Below are 21121 nucleotides of genomic sequence, written 5' to 3' on the forward strand. Positions count from 1 at the left end.
AAAAAAGTTTTCTCCCTCTGCCTCTCCCTGCACTTGTGCGTACTCCTCTCTCTCTAAAATAAATAAATCTTGTTTTTTGTTTTTTTTTTTAAGAGTGAAATAGACAATTCCCCAATCATAGCTGGGGACTTTAACCCCTGTCTCAGCAATGGATTGAACTAGGGGGAAAAAAATCAACAAAGGCATAGAACTAAACAATATTACTAGCCACTAGGACCTAGTTGATATTTATAAAACAATATACCCAATAATGGCAGGGTACATATTCTTTTCAGGCTTACGTGGTACACTTACCAGGACAGACCATATTCTAGGTTATAAAACAAGTCTCAATTTTTAAAAAATGAAAGTATACAGAGTATGTTCTCTGACCACAATAAAATTAAATTAGAATACAGTTTTAGGGCACAGGACCACCCTCAAGTTTGTGACTCGCTAGGACTCAACAGGTTATACCCATGGCTAAGATTTATCACACCTAAGGGTACAAAGTAAAAGCATCAGGAAAAAGATATACATTGGGTAGAACCCAGAAAGGCCTGACATAGGTTTCTTAGATATGTTTTTTCTCTAGAAGCAAAATCCAGAGACATATGCAAAATATCTCTGCCCAGGGAAGGGCAGAAAGAGCATTTGAGTTTCAGCATTCATGGCTTCTACAGAGGGCTGGTCATGTAAGCATATCCTGCTATGCAACCAGCCATGGTAACTGAAACTCAGGACCCCAGTAATGAAACCAGGTACACATGATCGATCGATCTGCACATTTGTACAAAGCAATTCAGACAAACAGTTACAGCACGGTCTATTGTTCCTGATGTACAAAACAAAATCAACCATTAAAATAAAAACATCCAAAGGGCCACATTCCCAGGGGTTGACCAAGAGTCAGCAAAGGTTCCAGGTTTCCCTCAGAGCCATGGAGTTAGCAACCAAACCCACTGTGTTAACATTTTCCTCACAAACAGCAATATGAAAACCAGGAAACCCCTACATATTTGGAAAGTAAACAATAAAACTCAGTCACTGGATCAAGAAATAAGTTACAAGAGAAACTGGACAATATTTTGAATTAAGTGGTAATGAAAATACAACATCAAAATCTGTGAAATGCGGTTAAAGTAGCACTTAGAGGGAAATTTATACCCTTAAATGCCTACATTAAAAATAACAATGTAAAACCAAAATGTATTATAGAAAATTTTCCAAAGATATATAAGTAGAGATCACCCTCCATGGTATCTTCTATTTTTTCCAGACCTGATGCCAAAATAAGAATGTTTTATAGATGCTTGTTGGTAAAACATTTGGCGTCTTTGGAAACCAAAAGACTATAGACTGAAGAAACCACAGGCTCTAAGAGCAGGAGGCAACCACGTCCTGAGTAGGAATGCACCATTTACAGTACACCATTCTGAGGAGGCCCAAACACTGATTATGCATTGTTTCCTACCACACTGAGGGGTGAGTGGTGGGGGTAGAGAGGGAGGCAGCTTCGGAATCTGTGTGGTCTTTCCAGTTGTATAAATAAGATGTTCTAATGAGCAGGTCTTGGTATTTTCCTTGGCCTGCATATGTGAGAAAACGGTAATTCCATTAGAAAGCCCTGGCTTCTATCCACCTCCAAACTGGGGACCCCATTCTGCCCAGAGACAAGTGTAAGGCTCAAAGAGCATGTCATGGTACATAAAGCAGCTGAGTATTTGTCCAGTGAGAATCCTAGTGTGTCACATAGTCAAACTTTCCCAAAGGAGCAACACCGTGGCTGATGGGGCCACAAGTATTACTACCACAGTTATTAGCCTGCCTTGCCACACTTCCATAGATTCAGCAGGTAAAGAGACAATGAGCTCAGATGGACTCAGACAATTTATTACCCACACAGACAGCAAAATCAAAACCAGTGTGGTGTCAATTTCCCTAGTTCCTACATGATGACATCAAACAGGAGGGGCCACGTGACAGAGAGTCCAAGCGAATGTGCCATGCTGCTGTCAAGGAGCCACCTCTAAACTGAACCCAAGCAGTTTTATAAACTTACAGAAACCCCTGAAGTTGTACCCCACAGGGTATAAGGTGGAAAGTCCTGCACTCAGCTGAAACCAGGAGATGGGTGAGAAATGTCCTGATGGCAGTTTCCCACAAGACACAGTATGAGAAGCTGCCTCACGGCAGCTCCTCACCAACTGCTTATCTCCCCTGGCTCTGGGAGGCATCACAGGGCATTCTGCCAAGACTTAAGTCAGATTACGGTCCAACATTGCCCCCGTGGCCTGAATGAAGACATACAAGGCTGCCGAGGTGCTGCACAGAGAAGCTTTTCTACAGTATGCTGAACTTATCTGCTTCTCTGGAAGCCAGAAGTACAAGAATGATGTTCAATGCCAAGATTTCTGAAGCGCTTACTAAGAGGTGACAGAGTATTTCAGCTGGGGCCTAAACTGGTTAAAAGAAAGTCATGGTGAAGTAGGATGAGTGCGAAGTTTTTAACAGAATATCCTCTGTCATCTACCTGTACAGGCTAATGGAGTTGACCACTCTGTATACAAGCACCCTTGAAGCAGGGGGCCTATTTGTGGGAGGGATGTGTAGTGCGCAAAGAAGGAAGCAGCACGGTGCCAGCTATATGACTTCCCGAACCACTCACTCTTGGTGCTACAGGATATTCTCAGGGCCTGGTAATACTCTCTGGAATTAATGCTGCTTAAATGCTCGTTAAATAGAGTAGGGTCAGTCAAAGGTTATGGTTCTGAAACAACCAGTGCAATATAATCAGAAACATCTACTCCAGAGAGTGCTGGAACCTTAGGCTGTAAACGAACTTCATCAGAGCTCTCTGAAATGCTGTGCCTTAGTCCTGGCTAACTGAGGAACCTACAACAAAATGAGTTTGAATTACATTTTTTTTTAAATACAGATATGAACAGACAGATAATGAATGATCACACAGCAACTAAGATTTACCCATATACCAAAATGAAGGTTAGAAGTGCATTAACTTTTGATCATCTTAAAAGAATCCATAGCTTCCATCAATAGGACATAGGACTTAAACATTTTTGGAATAAAAAGAATTAAATACTCCTTATAAATTTCTCTTTAATATGACTAAATGTAGGAAGGGAATGTTGAAGATTTCTTTGGCAACATTATACAGAGACAACAATTAACTTAATTAAAACTGTTTGAAGACAATTCATATACTGTTTTAGAAAACAGGCCCCAGCCAGTGTGTGATGGAGAAAAAAGAAGCAAAACCACATGCCACTGTAGGAATGTAATAGGAAAAAAATAACACTATCAGCTGAACTCCAGTAACTGCAGCACGGGAAGGGGAAACCATGGATGGCTAGGCCTAGAGAAGCAGGTAAAAGTTAACAGCACAATGTCACTGGGCAGGCCCTCTGTGAGGACCAGAAGGAAAAATAACCCACAAAACAATCTATGGTCTATTATCCAGTTAAGAAAGAAACGGACAATGGAAGAAAAATCCACACAAACCTAGTGAGAGTTCCGTGATGTGAAACCACAATGAAAATTCAAGATAATATAACTGTCCTCACTAATTAAGGGCTACAGACAGACACCAGGATTAGCTAAACGTGTAATGCAGTATAAACTCTCAAAGTAATTTACCAAGTCATATGACTATTGTAGTCAATTAAGTATTAGATGAAAAATAAGAAATTAATGCCAAGACTTGTATTTTAGATAAAATTTGGAATGAGTCTTGTTATAAATGGTAATCAGAGCACATTCTCTCACACATTATGCTTGAGAAAAGAAGGTAATGTGAACAAGCCCCTCTCCTGCCATCCCTACTTGCATCAGGAAGGAGAAGGTCAAAAGGGCACAGAAAAGCACAAAAAGACAAAAACTCCTCCGAAGAGGGTGATGCAGATTCCTGTGAGCCCCTTAATTTAGAGCCCCTAAGGCACGGCCAAGACTTCGACTTCTCCAAAGAAATGACCAACGGAACGCCGAGTGTCACATTCATGCTTATATTATACTCAGGCTGCTTCTTACCCAGAAGTCTTTATTCTGAATACAGCGCTTCCTTCCCCCTTAACAACATGGGACACAAAGAAGTAGCAGATACTAAGCGAGGTAGTGGGTGCTGTGGAGAACAAAGGCAAAAGAAGCACCGGCAAAATGACATCTCCTTACTACTTGCAGCCCATTGACAAATACTTGAGACAGGCAGAGTGTGACATTCCTCCAGGAACTCACAACTGCCTGAACATTATAATGCTTTGCTAGAGGCAAAAAGCAACCTTAGCTTGACAATAGCCAGACCTCCAGGATCCTGTCTTTTTTAACATATGAAAATCTTTTTCGGAAATTTCTTTTATTCCCTGCCCCCCCCACCTTAAAAGTATATAATCAATGGCTCCTCACAATCCCAGTTCAGCTCTTCCTGCTCACAAATCCTGTCCCCACCCCCAACTCCCACCTCCCCCCCCATGCTTCAATAAAACCACCTTTTTGCACTGAAGAGGTCTCAGGAATTCTTTCTTGACCTTTCGCTCCCAAATTCCCACCATCACATCAGTGGGCAGGGGAAGAAGTTTTATTTAAGACATTTCAGTTTAAGGTACACTGTCATTTATATGATCCTGGATCTTCAAGGAAAAATTCTGACTGGATATAGCTGTGGGAACTGTCAGTGTGTAGAATGAAGCTGAAGTCATGGGCACAACGGCATTATCCAGGGAAAGGGCAGAAGTCAAGGAAGGAGTTTTAGGGACTGAATAAGTAAAAGATCCAATAAGATGCAGTAGGTAAACGAAGTCTTCTGGAAGTAGAGTTCAGCATATGATAACAATTAACTTTTTGAGGGATACAAAGGAAAAAGCATCCATTAAAACACATCTTTACTTCACCAAAAGACTAGATCTAGGACTTAAATACTTACATTCATCATCATCTATTTTAACACAAGAGTACAGTGAATAATCTAAGTCAACAATATTTGAATGGATAATCTCATCAATTCAACAAATACTTTTTGAGTATCTACTACATGCCTGCCACGGTGTTAAGAGCAGGGAGATTACCCTTTCTAACTAATTTACATAGTATCCTTTCATTCATCCATTCAACATTAAGCACTTAATGCTTATTAGACCATGATGGTTGATGCTTAAAATGCATACATAGTAAGTGTTTGATATACACTTTCTCTTCCTAAACACAGTTTCACAGTGTGTGCTCACTCTATAATCTGAGAATGGGAAGAGGCAGCCCAAAAGCATGCTTCATGAAATGGGACCTCCTGAAAAAAGCTCCAAGACTTAGTGTCAGGGAGACTTGGATTAGACTTCAGGCTCTACCACATACCCCAAAGTGACCTGAGGCACTTAACCTCTCTGAACTGCACTGTCCTCACTATAAAAGAGATAAATATCATATACCATCAGGGTAATAAAAATAATAAAAGTAACATATCTGATACAACATAGAAGGGTTATTGTCATTGCTGCTACTGCTCCTGTTGTTATTTACTATCAAGAAAGATAATCCAGGTGGCCAGGAGTTACTTCTTCTTCTTCTTACTACTGTTGTTATTATTATAATAATTATATTATTAAAGAACATAACCCATGTGGCCAAGAGTTGCTTGAGAGATGAGAAGAAAAAATAGTTCAATCTTCTAAATAATAAACTCAGTATACTGCTGTGAAGAACAGACCTGCCAAGAATGGGTTTGGGTTCTGGAGAAAAAACAAAATCCCACTCTACACAGGATCTGCCCCAGTCCCCTTTCTGGTCTTCTGAGGTCCCTGGCACCAGCGCCCTGTTGAAGCAGACTACAGATTACGCAATATAGATACAAGGAGTCCAGGAATATTCATCATCCTGACTCTTGGTGTTGGGAACTAGGCAGAGATCAGGTAGATAAAGACAATATAGATGCTCTGACCCCTGGCTCTGAGGCTGAGATTGTGGCACAGAAACAGCCCTAGTTAAATAGTTAAGAACTGAAATGCAATCGAGGAACCTAAACAGAAAAAGTAGAAGCTAACTCAGAAAGGTTAGGCATGCACAACCCTTGAGAAAGTAACAGTTGGATCCACTGAACTTTGCAAAGGTCAGTTCCATAAACTGAGCGACGTTCACAATTAAGACAATAAAATATAAATAAAATGCTAATAATAAATGTTAACATCTACCATTTACATTTTTAAGAAATTTTTAAATTCAAAGAATACATTGATTTTGCAATATAATTAATACTAATGCAACAAAAACATGTGAACACTGACATTTAAAGACTGCTAATGGGGGTGCCTGGGTGGCTCAGTCGGTTAAGCATCCAACTCTTGATTTTGGCTCAAGTCATGATCTCAGAGGGTCGTGGGATCAAACCCCATGTCATCAGGCTCCATGCTCAGCGGGGAGTCTGCTTGAGGTTCTCTCTCTCTCTCTCCCTCTGCCCCTCTCCCCTCACCCCACGTGTGTACAGTCTCTCTCTCACATATAAATAAACCTTAAAAAAAAAATAGATTGCTTATGAGCCTAAAGAAGTACTTCTTACTTCTCTATGTAATAATATTTTCTTGGTAAATTCTAAAGAAAAATGAGTGAGATACTGAAGCATGATAAAATTACATGGGAAAATAAATATATCCTTGCCAAAATCATTATTCTGGTCCCATGAGTAAGACTAACACAGAGAAAGAAACTAGAATATATTCCATTAACTTTTTTTTTTTTTTTGCAGTGACAGCAAATTTTAAAACTAGGCATATGTTTCTAACTTTGCCAGCTTTCTCCCTGAAGCAAACATGTCAAAGAGGATTACTGTGGCAAGTAAGTCATATGGATTTCTTTTTTTTTTAACAAAACTGGAATGCATAACATTAGAAACCAAACCACAAAGAACAGGCATACTAGAGACAGATTGGAGCAGATACACAGAACACACAGTGCCTTGAACAATAAGACTTTGCCACTTGAAAAGGAAGGGACTGATTACCTAGGACTCCAGAATAACACATATCTTCTAAGACACAGTTTTGAAAGAAGGGAAAAAATAAAACACAAGGAACTTACTCCAAGTCAGGAACATAAAATATAACACATTTTCCTAAAGAAATCCTGGGTTCTAAATTCTGAGGAACTGAACCTAAGAAGTTCAAACTTTTATTTAAATTATGACCCATTTAACTGCCAAGGCTTTCAAGAAGATAATGAGTGCTAGCAAAAGTTCATCATTAGTATCTGAATGAGCTTGAAAATAAGTATACCAGTTATTACCACCCAAAAATGGAGTAAGCAAAACAACCACTGAGCATTTTTAAGAGCTCTGATTATCCCACAAGACAGTGGCACTTTGGTTCTCACTTCATTATGTTCAAGAACACTTTTTTCTTTCTCAATAACATTCTTGAGAGGGGTACCTGGGGGGCTCACTCAGTTAAGAGGCTGACTTAATTTCGCCTCAGGTCATGATCTCAGGGTCCTGAGATGGAGCTCTGCGTTGGGCTCTGCACTCAACAGGGAGTCGGCTTGAGATTCTCTCTCCCCCTCTCCCTCTCCCCCACTCACATACACTCACACTCGCTCGCTCTAAAATAAATAAATAAATCTTAAAAGAAGCATTCTTCTGAAGTGTATAAGTCTATTTTACAAACGGTAAAGCTAGAACACACACTGTTTACACAGCAAAGGTGTTCAGTAAATGCTGAATTAAAGTTTGACATATATCGTATAAAGCCATTTCCTTAGGAGACTCTAAAAGTCCACTTGCACTGACAATATTATGGCTACCAAGGTTTTCAGGATAACCAAATTACTTTGTCATTGTGGGACACATACTGCAATACCAAGAGGTTGTCTTCTAAGCCCTATGGGGGGGGGGGGGTCAAAACACCTGTGTAATTACTTCTTGTCAAAAGCTCAAAAACAATTTGTTTTTACCTTGTCTATTACTCCCATACATATGCAAGTGAGCACACATATATGCACACAGGTGCACCAATCTGTCCTTTGGCATTTCGCCTTACCTAAAACTTAGCTACACAAAATAAAGTTGACAAAACCTTACCTACAACTAGAAATGCAATGTGTGAAATTTTACAGGACTATATTGCTAATATTTTATTCAAATACTATCTTCAATTTACATCAAATTGATGAAAATATCCATTTTAAATATGAAATAACTTGTTTCCTCCAAGTCCCCAACTCTGGAAAATGATACTTAGGAAAAGACAGTTTCCCATCTTTCCTACTCCAGCAGAAATCTATACAGTAAATTACCTGAGGTATTCAAAGCATATGAAGCAGGTGAAAATGGGACACACTAGAGCCTTATTATTACTGCAAGTATTGTCTATAGAAGAGCAACATCAGCATCACATGAAAGCTTGTTAAAAAGGCAAAATCTCAGGATACATTCCAGGCCTTCTAAATTGGAATCTATGTTTTAACAACGTTCCCAAGGGATGCACATTCACACCAATGTTTGAGAAGTATTCAACTAATGAATTTATTCCAAAAATGTAATGATGAGCAAAAGAATGTATATACAGATGATCCAATTTATATAAAGGTCAAAACAAGCAAAAAATAATATTTAGAGACAATTAGGTGGTAAAAGTCTAAAGAAAAACAACAGGGCACTTCTAGCTTCTCAGGCTGGCACACGAGCTCAGAAATCACAACTCTCTCTTAACAAGTATAAAGTTGATGAAACTGAAAATACAACTTTTCTTAAATACATCAGAGAAGTGAGAGGACAAGACAAGCCACTGCCCCCAAACTGGAAAGACAAGCAGATACAGAGAATCACAACTTAACCAAGCAGAAACCCAAGAGCAGAAACCTCAGAGGGAACCATTGCCAAGGTAGGAACACCTGAACCATACACGATGAATTGCTGGAGACGGAGTACAGACAAGCATGAGAGTTAAACCCTTTAGGTGGACCCAGTCATGGGGAGCCCCAAACTTCTGTGAGATTTACTTTCAGAGGCTAGAACTGGTTCTCACATTAAATGGTGGGAAAAAATTCCCTTATGCTTCCAGTGAAGGGAGGGGAAAAGGAGTCTTTGAAATATGCCAGAGCACTCTGTTCTTCTAACAAGGACTTCCCTTAGGAGAACATATTTTACCAGAGCCTAAAAAAGCCAAACCTACCCGGGAGTAGAGAAATACACAACCCCAGCCCCCTCTAACCATACCACCTAAGGGGGAATAAAAACAGAAGTACTGGTGAAGTTCACAGTCCAGGCATTTACAGGCTCACCAAACACCGGGACCAAATCACGAGACTAAAGAACATTTCCCCTACCCCCACACTTTACTACAACATTACTAAAGGCCTATTCACAGCAGTTTCTTTTACCCAGTACATCATGCTTACTATTCAACAAAAAATTGCAAGGCATATGAAAAGAAAAAAATCAGTTTGAAGAGACTGAACAAACATCAGAACCAGAGTCGGATATGGCAGGAATGTTGGAATTATCAGACCAGGAATTTAAAAATATTAGGATTAATATGCTATGGACTTTAATGGAAAAAATAAATAAGATGTAACAACAGATGTAATAGAAGCAGAGAGATGGAAATTCTAAGAATTTTTAAAAATACTACCAATCGAAAATGCTTTAACAGAAATAAAGAATGCCTTTGATGGATCATTTGTAGATTGGACATGGCTGAGGGAACAGTCTCAGCTTGAAAATGAGAGAGTAGAAATTTCCAAAACTGAAAAGAGGCTGAAAAAAAAAAAAAAATCCAAGAACTGTGGGACAAGTACACAAGGGAACATATGCATAATGAGAATACCAGAGAGCAAAAATAGAGAAAGGAACCGAAGCAATATCGGAAGCAATAACAACTGAGAATTTCCCCCAATAAATGTCAGATACCAAATCATAGATTCAGGAAGCTCAGAGAACACCAAGCAGGATAAATCCTAAAACAAACAAACTCAACTACCAGTAGGCAATCATAGTCAAACTGCAGAAAATCAAAGATAAAAAATATTTAAAGAAACTAGAGGGAAAGAAACACCTTATTAAGGACCAAAGGTAAAAATTACAACTGACTTCCCCTAAGGAACCACATAAGCAAGAAGGGAGTGAAGTGAAATATTTATAGTGTTGAGAGAAAAAAATCTACCAACACAGAATTTTGTACCCTGAGAAATTATCTTTTGAAAAGGAAGGAGAAATAAAGACTTTCTCAACAAACAAAAACTGAGGGAATTTTTTGCCAAGTACATCTGCCTGGCAAGATATGTTAAAAGAACTTTAGAGAGAAGGAAAATAATATAGGCCAGATCCACATAAAAAAAGAAAGAGCATCAAATAATGAATAGCTAAAGGTAAAACTTAAAAACTTTTATTTTTCTTATTTTTAATTGACCTAAAGGATAACAGTTTGGAAAAAAAAAAAAAAAAAGAGAACAGTTTGTTCAAAATGGCAACGATTTATTCTAAGCGCACACAGATGATTCTCTCCCTCCTTCCTGCCCCTACCCCCACTCGTGCACGGGCTCTCTCGTGTGCGTGCACTCTCTCTCTCTCTCAAATAAATCTTTAAAATATATTTTGAACTAGATGAAAATACAACTCATCAAATACTATGGGATCCAGTGAAAGCAGTGCTTAGAGGGAAATTTATAACATTGAATGCATATATTAGAAAAGAAGAAAGATCTAAAATCAACAATCTAAGCTTCCACCTCAGAAAACTAGAAAAAGAGCAAATTAAAAGCAAATAAAAATTAGAGATTATCAATGAAATTGAAAACAAGAAATCAAAAGAGAAAATAAATGAAACCAAAACCTGATTCTTTGAAAAGATCTATTAAATTGATAAACCGCTAGCCAGGCTAAGAGAAGAAACAAATTATACCATCAGAAATGAAAGAAGAGACATCACTATAGATCACATGGATATTAAAGGGTTAATAAAGATTATGAATAAATCTATGCTTACAAATTTGATAACCTCAATGAAATGAAGCAATTCCTTGAAAGAGACAATCTACCAAAACTCACACAAGAAAAAAAATAGACAATATGAATAGGGGCCTATATCTACTAAAGAAATTGAAACAATAACTAATAACCTTCCAAAACAGAAAGCAATAGGCCCAGATGGGCTTACCAGTGAATTCTATCAAACACTTACGGAGAGATAATACCAATTTTCTACAATCTCTTCCGGAAGACAGAAACCAAGGGAATACTTCCTAATTCGTGAGGCCAGAATTACCCTAATACCAAACCAGACAAAGACATCACAAGAAAACTACAGCTCAATACCTCTTATGAACATAACATACAAAAATCCTCAACAAAATATTAGTAAATCAAATCTAATAATGTATAAAAAGAATTATACACCATAACCACGTGAGACTTCTCAGGTATGCAAGGTTGTTTAAACAGTCAAAGACCAATTAATGTAATCCATCACATCAACAGGCTAAAAAAGAAAAATCATTAAAAAAAGAAAAACCATATGATTCTATCAACAGATGCCAGAAAAGGACTTGACAAAAATTCAAAAGTCATTCATGATTAAAAAAAAAAAAAACCCTCAGCAAATTAGGAATTGAGAGTTGTCCACTTGTTAAGAACATCTACGAAAAACCTACAGCTAACATCATACTTAACAGTGAGAAACTCAAAATTTTCCCACTATCAGGAACAAGGCAACAACGTCCCCTCACCATCCCTTTTCTTTTTTTTTTAAATTCTTTTTTTTTTTTAATTTATTTATTTGACAGAGACAGAGACAGCCAGCGAGAGAAGGAACACAAGCAGGGGGAGTGGGAGAGGAAGAAGCAGGCTCATAGCAGAGAAGCCTGACGTGGGGCTTGATCCCATAACGCCGGGATCACGCCCTGAGCCGAAGGCAGACGCTTAACCGCTGTGCCACCCAGGCGCCCCCCCTCACCACCCCTTTTCAACATTTTATTGGAAGTCCTAGCTAATGCAATAGTACAAGAAAAGTAAATACAAGTTATACAAGATTGGAAAATAAACCAAACTGTCTTTGTTTCCAGATGACATTATCATCAATGTAGAAAATCTAAAAGAATCAACAGAAAAATTCTTGGAACTAATGTTGTATAAGATTAATGTTGTATAAGATTAATATACAAAAATTAATCAATTTTCTATATACCAGCAATAAATTTGAAAGTTTAAATTTTTTTAATTTGAAATTAAAAATACATTACCATTTACATTAGCACCCTCAAAATGAACTATATAAAGATCTAACAGAATAGATACAAAATATTTGAGGAAAACTACAAAATTGTGATGAAAGATACCAAAGAACTAATAAATGGGGAAATATTCCATGTTCATGAATAGAAGGACTCAATATCGTCAAGATGTCAGCTCTTCTCAAGTTGACCCATAGATTCAACACAATCCCAATCAAAATCCAGCAAGTTATTTTGTGGATATTGACAAACCTATCCAATATTTATAGATAGAGGCAAAAGACCTAGAACAGCCAACTCAATAATGAAGGAGAACAAAGTCAGAAGACTGACACTACCCTATTTAAAGATTTTTTATAAAGGTACAGTAATCAAGAGTGTGTTATTGGTAAAGATTACTAAGACATTAATGGAACAGAATAGAGAGCCCAGAAATAGACCCACATAAATACAGTCAACTGATTGTTGACAAAGGAGCAAAGGCAATACAATGGAGCAAAGACAGTCCTTTCACCAAATGTGCTGGAACAACTTACAAAAAAGAATCTAAACACAGACCTCACACCCTTCAAAAATTTTAACTCAAAATGGATCACAGACTACATATAATGCAAAACTATAAAACTCCTGGAATATAACATAGGTGAAAATCTAACTGACCCTGGGTATGGCAATGACTTTTAGATACAACACTAAAGGAGTGATCTGTGGAAGAAATCATTGATAAGCTAGATTTCATTAAAATTAAAAACTTCTGGGGTGCCTGAGTGGCTCAGTCAGTTACACGTCTATCTTCGGCTCAGGTCATGATCCTGGGGTCCTGGGATCAAGTCCCAAGTCAGGCTCCCTGCTCAGCGGGGAGTCTGCTTCTGCCTCTACCCTTCCCCCTGCTCATGATCTCTTTCTATCTCAGTCTCTAATAAATACATAAAATCTTTAAAAAAATAAAAATAAAAACTTCTGCTCTATGAGAGGCAATGTCAAAAGAATGAGAAGCCAAGCCACATACCGAGAGAAAAATAGACATGTGATGGTGTATTATCCAAAATATACAAGGAAGTCTTAAAACAATAAGAAAATGTACAACCTGATGTAAAAATGGGCAAAGGACCTGAAAAGACACCTCATCAAAGAAGATACACAGATAGCAAGTAAACATATGAAAAGATGTTTAATATCATGTCATTAGTGAATTCCAAACTAAAACAGCAAGATACCACTACACACCTATCTGAATAGCCAAAATCCAAAACACTGACAAAACTAAATGCTGGTGGAGTATGGAGCAACAGGAATTCTCACTACGAGTGAGAATGCAAAATGGTATAGCCACTGTGAAAAACAGTCTGCCTGTTTCTTACAAAAGCAAACATACTCTTACCATATGATCTAGCAATTGTGCTCCTTAGTATTTACCCAAAAGAGTTAAAAACTCGTGTCCACACAAAAACCTGCACATAGATGTTTACGGCATCTTTATTCACAAGTGTCAAAATTTGGAAGCAACCAAGATGTCCTTCAGTAGGCTAATGTATAAATAAATTGTGGTACATCCAGACAATGGAATGTGAATCAGCACTAAAAAGAAATGAGCTATCAAGCCATGCAAAGATATGGAGAAACCTTAAATGCATGGTAATAAGAAGCCAATCCGAAAAGGCTACATAGTATGATTCCAATGACATGACATTACAGAAATGGCAAAACTATAGAGACAGTAAAAAGATCAGTGGTTGTGGGGGTTGGTCGGGGGTGGGGGGCGTGTGGAGAGGCAGATAAATAGAACACAGGATTTTTTTTAAAGATTCTATTTATTTATTTATTTGAGAAAGTGCGCATGAGCACACACGAGTGGAGGGGAGAGGGAGAAGGAGGGAGGGAGAAGCAGACTCCCCTCTGATGAACAGGGAGCCAGATGTGGGACTCCATCCCAGGACCTGAAGATCATGACCTGAGCCGAAGGTAGACGCTTAACATTGAGCCACACAGGTGCCCTAGAACACAGGATTTTCTAGGGCAGTAAAACTATTAAGACACCACAATAGCAGATGCAGGTCATTAAATGTTTGTCCAAACCCTCAGAGTGCACAACACCAAGAGTGAACCTTAATTTAAACTATGGACTTCAGGTAATAAAAATGTGTCCATGTAATGTCATCAAATGTAACAAACGTACCACCGTGTTGCAGGATGTTGACAGTGGGGGAGGTTGTGTCTGTGGACAGCAGGCATACGGGAACTCTTTGTACTTCTCAATTTTGCTGTGAACCTAAAATCCTCTAAAAATAGTTCATTGATATTTTTTAAAGCAAAGGAGTGACCTCTTCTCTTCCCTTGTAATGATTTGATCCATTCCCAGAGCTTCCTGTCCACCCATACCTCTTTCCTGAGTTCCACCCAGATATCAAGGTCATCTTGAATTCAGCATGCTTAGTAGTGAATTCGTGATCCTCCTCTCAAATTTTCTCTTCCTGCAATCTTCCATATCTCACTAAATGGCTATTCTATCCTTCCAGTTGCTCAGACCAAAATCCTTGGCATCATCCTTGACTCATCCTTTGTCATATTCCCCTGCCAATTCTACTTCTAACTAAGTAAACATTCTTGTGATTATTGTGCAAACTGATGCTTGAGAACCATTGTGCTAAGCCACCTGTTTTAGATATATAGGAGGAATCTACAAATACAGGACTAGAGTTTGAACAGAGTAGGAGATGTCAATACATCCACATTTTGAAATTAACTGCTACCGAAATTACATTCCTCATAGAAATGGCAATTACAAATAACAATAGCTACCATTTTTAGGGCAATCAGTACATACTAAATATTATGATAAGCTGTAATATACCTGATCTCACTTATGAGGTAAATATTATACTCATTATTTTTATAGATGAAGAAACTGACTCTTAGAGAAAGAAGTTTAACAAATGCCTCCAAATTCCATGCCCTTGACCACCATATTATTGTCTCCTACATAGAGTGGGAAAGAGTGTCTTGGACAGAACCCTAAGAAGATGACTCAGTGGTAGTGGCTGGGGTTGACCTGTCAAAGAATGAGAGTAAAAATCAGAAATATAGAGAAGAAGTCTAGGTGAGGGAAGTTTAAGAAGGAAGCATTAACCACAATGGTTTGGAATATTTTTTTCAGTAAGTGAATCTAAAGACCACAGAGGATGTACGTAAAACTTCTTTAAAAAGTTTTATGGACTCTAATCATGCTGGGACCCAAGTTTTTCTCATAAAAACCAGGCACTAACTTGAAGTGCTTTGGCATGAACAACGGTTAACATTCTTCTTCTTCTTCTTTTTTTTTTTTTTTAAAGTGATGTGGAGGGGTGACTGGGTGGCCCAGTCAGTTAAGCATCTGCCTTCGGCTCAGGTCATGGTCCCAGGGTCCAGGGATTGAGTCCCACATCGGGCTCCTGCTTGGTGGAGAGCCTGCTTCTCCCTCTCCCTCTGCCTGCTGCTCCCCCTGCTTGTGCTCTCTGTCAAATAAATAAAATCTTAAAAAAAAAAAAAGAGAGAGAGAGAGAGACGTGGCAAAGAAGTGCTTTTACATTTAAGTGGAGAGGGGATAAATTGAGAGGGGAAAAACAGAAGTTACTGATAGCCAGAATAGGTTCTTTGCTTTGCTGGCACAGAGACTTAGACTAACCAACTCACCAATCCTGACTCATTTTTAGACTAAAGTATCAATTCTACTCACTTATAAATTGAGTGATCATTTGCTCATTTTCTCCAGTTGGTAAATCCACCGAGGAGATGAAAGCTAGATGTGGGGGTGGTGAGCTTGAGTGGTAAGGAGCAAAGGGAAAATAATTCCTTTCATGAGCCACAGGTGACAGTAAAGCCAAGGATGCTGGAAGAGTTAAGACCTATGTCAAAGATAGGCTGCAGAAATAGGCCAAGCCTATTGGGGGCACTATAACGTGAAGAAGCCCATTAGCCAAATGCTCAAACCACCTTAAGATTTAGAAGGAGTATAATACAACTGATTAGTCTCTCTAATTAGTCTAATAGGCTACAGTCTCTTTAGTTATATTAGCCTTCAAAGGATACCATCTGGCCAGCTTGATTCACTTTAAAAATTCCTAAATTCCAGCAGTGCCCTGTTAGTGTCCTTCTACAAATGATTAATCTTCTGTTTCATGTTGACTTTTCACTAGTTTCAGTATCAGAAGTTGACCTGTTTTAAAATTTGGCCTTTTCCTGACACCTACTTTGCCTATATATGCAAAACTTTTGCACCTCTTTTAGAAGTATTTCCATACTTTTTCCTATCCACATTCCAAATAATGTTGTTCAAATATGACATATAATTTCAGCATTCTGAATTTCTTCTATTACCCCATGAACTATACACAGTATGAATTATCTTTCTACCGCATTTATTAACATCTACCTCTAAGTGCATTTATTAGGCATTTAGTACATACCCAGCAGCCCTAGGTATTGGGGAAACACAGAAGACCGAAGTTCTAGTTGCAAGGGAAAAATAAGACCAGTGCTATCAATAGTGGTTCATTAGGCACTGGAAAAGGTATCACTAACACCTCCCTCCCTCCCTAATGTTCATGGCATTTAACTTAAAATAACAGGAAAAGAAAGAGTAAAATGACAACACAAGAAGAAATCCTGTTCACTGCAAGGTGGGGGGGGGGGGAGGGTTGTGCCTTTAAACACACTTCAGATCTGAAAACTAAATGTTTAGAAAACAGGATTCACAATCAAGGGAAAGGGGTGGAGGAGGAAGAAGTTGTTGTATTCAGTTAAAACAGATGAGTAAAAAATCAACATTTACACTTGAAAACACATATCACTTTTCATAAAGTTCCTAATTTTGCAAATGAAAGCCTTGGAACCTTACCCAATATTACAGTATTTGCCCTAGTGTTTTATATTCCCGATATAATTTTTAAAAGTGAGTCTACCCAAGAACTTGGTAGCACCTCCACACACACATCCAATCTCCTCTTGATTAAAACCATCAACAGCACCCTAATCAACTTTTCATTTACCCCGATTTGCACACCTTCATATCCTTCAAAATCTGCCTTTATTTATACTACGACTATCAGAAGGCATTAATTTAGCTTTAAGCTTTGACACCCCACCTCTTCACCCTCTCGTTCAATTATTTCCTCTTCAATTCCATTAGTTTCGCCTTTCTACTGAAGGGACACTTAAAAAATACATCAACAGCATAATTACAGAACCAATGGCTGCAGCCAGAGACCGAACACACACACACATTTCCAATCATAACCCTCTCGAGGCTGTTCCTACCACTGATCAAAATCAGCGGACCAGGAAGAAGGAAAAAGCTGAGGCAGGAAGGCTGTTCCCTTCCTTCCACTCCCTCCATGCCTGCCCCCGCCCCCGTCCCCCAGGGCCACACCACGACCTCGTACGCTCCCCCCTCCACCGACCCGCCCCCGCTGTCACCCGCCACTGCCTAGAAAACAGTCATAGCCTTTGTTAAAATGTCCATGAGCACAATGTACCCGAAGACGGACACATTCCCGGGGGCGGGGTGAAGGAAAGTCACACGAACGCCACACCCTCTTTGGCACTAGCCTGGGGCGAAAGCCCACCTACCCCAAATCCTCTCCCCCACGACAAGGAATGTTCCTGGCAACTCCGCACTCTGAGACGGCAGCGCGGGGGAAGGGATGGGCCCGGGACGCCGCTCAGGGGCACCCAGCGGGGGTTACTGAACTTGAAGCTGGGACACCCTCCAGCGCCCTTGGCGAGCCTCCCGGTCCTGCCAAGCCTGAGTAAGGACTTCCAGTCTCCGGAGCCCTTCTCTTCTATTTTCCTCCTCACATAAACCCTCACCCACTCCCGCCACCAAGCACTCCGCTCCGCACGCGGCCGGGGCTGGACAGTCTTAAGCAGTGCGGCCAACTTCCCTGCCTCACGTCCGGCCAGTTTCTCCTCCCGGGACCGAAGATTCTCCGGGCACTCACCCGCGCACTCCCCGAACCCTCCCGGGATGCTCCGCACGAACCAGATTCCCCAGCCACCAGCTCCGCGCCACCACCTCACTCACCGCGCGTTCCGCGCCGCTACTCCGCGCTCTGCGAGCTGCCAGCCGCGCCTGCGCGGTCCCACCGCAGCCGAACCTAGTAGGAGCCTGGAGCCGGGAGTGGATGGGAAGGGTGTTGGGAAGCGGAGGGGGGCGGGGCCCGGGCGGAGTTAGGGGAGGGGGCGGGACCAGGCAGGGTGGGAAACCAAGGGGCGGAGCCTCCACCGCGTTGGTCCGGAAAACCTAGTGCTCAGGGCACCCGGCTGGAGTTTTCCACTCTTAAAGTCTGTTGATTACATTGGCAGAGAAGTTTTCTGGTCCCCTCGGTGCACCCCCACACTCATCCTCGAGAAAGCCCGCTTGGCGTGGGGCCAAGCTAGCCAGTCCCCGGGGGCCACCACGCCTCTCCCTGGAGCCACCCTGGATCCTCCCTAGCTAGCCTTTCACCCTTTTGCACGCCCATCTCCCCACATATTGTTCCCCCACCCCTACCCTCCGCGCATTTTCCTTCCACGCGCGCTCAGTCCTCAGCCCTCCAGAGGTGAGGGGCTTGGGGATTTCACATCCACAGACCGTCTGTGCAGCGTATCCTGGTTAATGAGTCTTTTTGCTGTGTGCGAGCCCGGAACGCAGTGGGTGACTATTGAACCAGAGACAGCTGTTAAAGCTCAGCCCTTTTCCTGAGAACAAACTCTATTGTTGCTATTTCTGCAATTTGGTGACAATAATCTGCTTTTTTCTTTAAAAGATTCTTGAATAAGCCTACCCGAATATCGGGAAGAAGAACACGGGATGTCAAAGCATCTTTGACCCTGCTTTTTAGGTAGCCACCTTAGAATTTGAGCCTTCTAAAAGCCCCTCTGAGAACAGAATATTCGGCCTATGTCGTGTGGACTTTGCCCTAATGTTTTCAGGTTTTCTGGCATTTAGCATTTTAAGAAGCCTAACTTGATTATTATTCCATGCTGCATGCGTGCTTAGTTTTAAGTTCTATGCTTTTCTGTTTAAAATCTGGTCAGCTGTGGTATCTCACGTGCCTTCGGATCAACTATTAAACACACCTGAGTGAATCCAACATGAATTGGCCTGTCGGCCTAAAGTGATTTATTCCAAATTACTTTTCCTTTCATCTTTTTACTTTAGTTATGATGGAATTGAGAAACATTTGGCTAAGAATAAAAGAATTGCCACAGGGCCACACCCCTAGTCCTGCCCAGCAACTCTTTTGACTGTGATGGCAGCATTTTTGGGGAGAGTCTGGTAATTGCCCTTAGAGATCTGAATATCCTGAAATTCTTCCCATTAACCTTTGTGGTTCTTCCATTTGTGTATTTTACAAACCAGACTTTGTTGAACTCATTTTTATTTTGCATTTGTCAAATGAGTATAGGGGGATTGTAGTGAGGACATATTGTAAGAGGGTATGTATATTGGTAAATGTAAACACAGAGTGTAGGATGAATAAATCTGTAAACGCGTGGAAGTAGGATTTTGTCCTATTCATTTCACCTAAGATGTTTCACATACAGAAGATGCCTTAAAAAACCCCACTCAGTTAATAAAGGTAAATTTTGCATTCTTAATAGATGTGTACATACGTGTGTGAACTTTCATTTGATTGCAGGGTTTATTTTCTTATTCTGTGTCTGAGTTTGTCAGGATATTTTGATGGAAGTGACTAAAAGTACAAAGAAGTAGCTTAGGCAAAAAGAGAAAGTTATTGTGTAACCCAAGCTGTGAAAGGGTAGGTATATGAATGACTTTCGGAATAAATGGAACAAGTAACGGGAATGCTTCGAATTCCCGGTTAGGCTCTCAAACCAACCTCTTTCCTACAGGGTCATTCTTTCAGAACATCTGAAAGACATGTTCTATAGACTTAGAACCATGGCCTCTGACAAACTGTGGGCTCATACCTATCAAGGTGTTACCAGACAGAATGAGCCTCTCTTCCCTCAGTTCCAATTTTTAGAACACCAGACTAAGAGCATGAGTGGGTAAGATCAAGTAACATAATCATTCTTGAAGAAAAAGTGCATGTGTGACATAAGAATGGTACCCCCAGCAGAACCACTTATTTGGAGGGGGAAGAAATGGAAAAAAAAAAAAAAGAGTAGGGGGAGTTGCTGGACAGATAAAAAAATTAAAAAGTTCACCATGGAACAAATGTACTTAAGGAATACAGCCTTGGAATTATCTTTTACCTCTCTCTCTTATTCAAGTATTAACCATTCTTAATAGTTTTCTGTGGCTGCTGTAAAAAAAAAACAAAACCCACAAACTTAGTGGCTTTAATACAACACAAATTTATTACAGCTCTAGAAGTCAGAAGTCTGGAAAGGGTCACACTGGGCTAAAATCATGGTGTCAGCAGAATTGAATTCCTTTATGGAGGTTCCAGGCAGAATCCTTTTTCTTGACTTTCCACATTCTAGAGGCCACCTCCTTGGTTCATGCCCCCTTCCATCATCAAAGCCAGCAATGACATTACTCTGACACACTGACAATTCTGCCTACCTCTTCCACATTGAAGGACCTTTGTGATGATATTTGGCCCATCCAGATAATCTCATATAATCTTATTTTAAGGTCAGTTGATTAGCAACCTTAATTCCATCTATAACTTTACTTCCCCTTTGTCATGTAACATAATATTTCCACATGTTCTGGATATTAGCACATTGGCATTGCTGGGGGTGGGCATTATAATCCATACCACAGTCTTTATTTTCATAAAAACAACAGAGCCTAAATCATTGGTTTCCAAACTGGGGTGCTTATAAAAAATACTGATGTCTTATCTGGATACCACCCCCATATATTATGATTTCATTGGCCTGGAGTCCATGAGCCCTCTAAATACACACACACACACACACACACACACAC

The 21121-nt window shown here is 40.0% G+C and overlaps 1 protein-coding gene across 2 annotated transcripts in view; it reads right to left on the reverse strand.

The window, feature by feature from the left end:
• Nucleotides 1-18387, reverse strand: part of PRRG1 (proline rich and Gla domain 1) — a 140306-nt gene extending 121919 nt beyond the window's left edge. The window contains exon 1 of one of the 2 annotated variants that reach the window (XM_045790464.2): nt 18257-18387. The gene's annotated coding sequence lies outside the window, so the exon portion shown is untranslated. Of the gene's footprint in view, nt 1-18173 lie in introns of both variants that reach the window. The other variant, XM_045790465.2, reaches the window with a different exon arrangement.
• Nucleotides 18388-21121: the final 2734 nt, after the last annotated feature.

This window comes from Ursus americanus, chromosome X, assembly GCF_024610735.1.
Source record: "Ursus americanus isolate L20-20 chromosome X, mUrsAme1.1.p, whole genome shotgun sequence".
Classification (NCBI taxonomy): Eukaryota; Metazoa; Chordata; class Mammalia; order Carnivora; family Ursidae; genus Ursus; species Ursus americanus.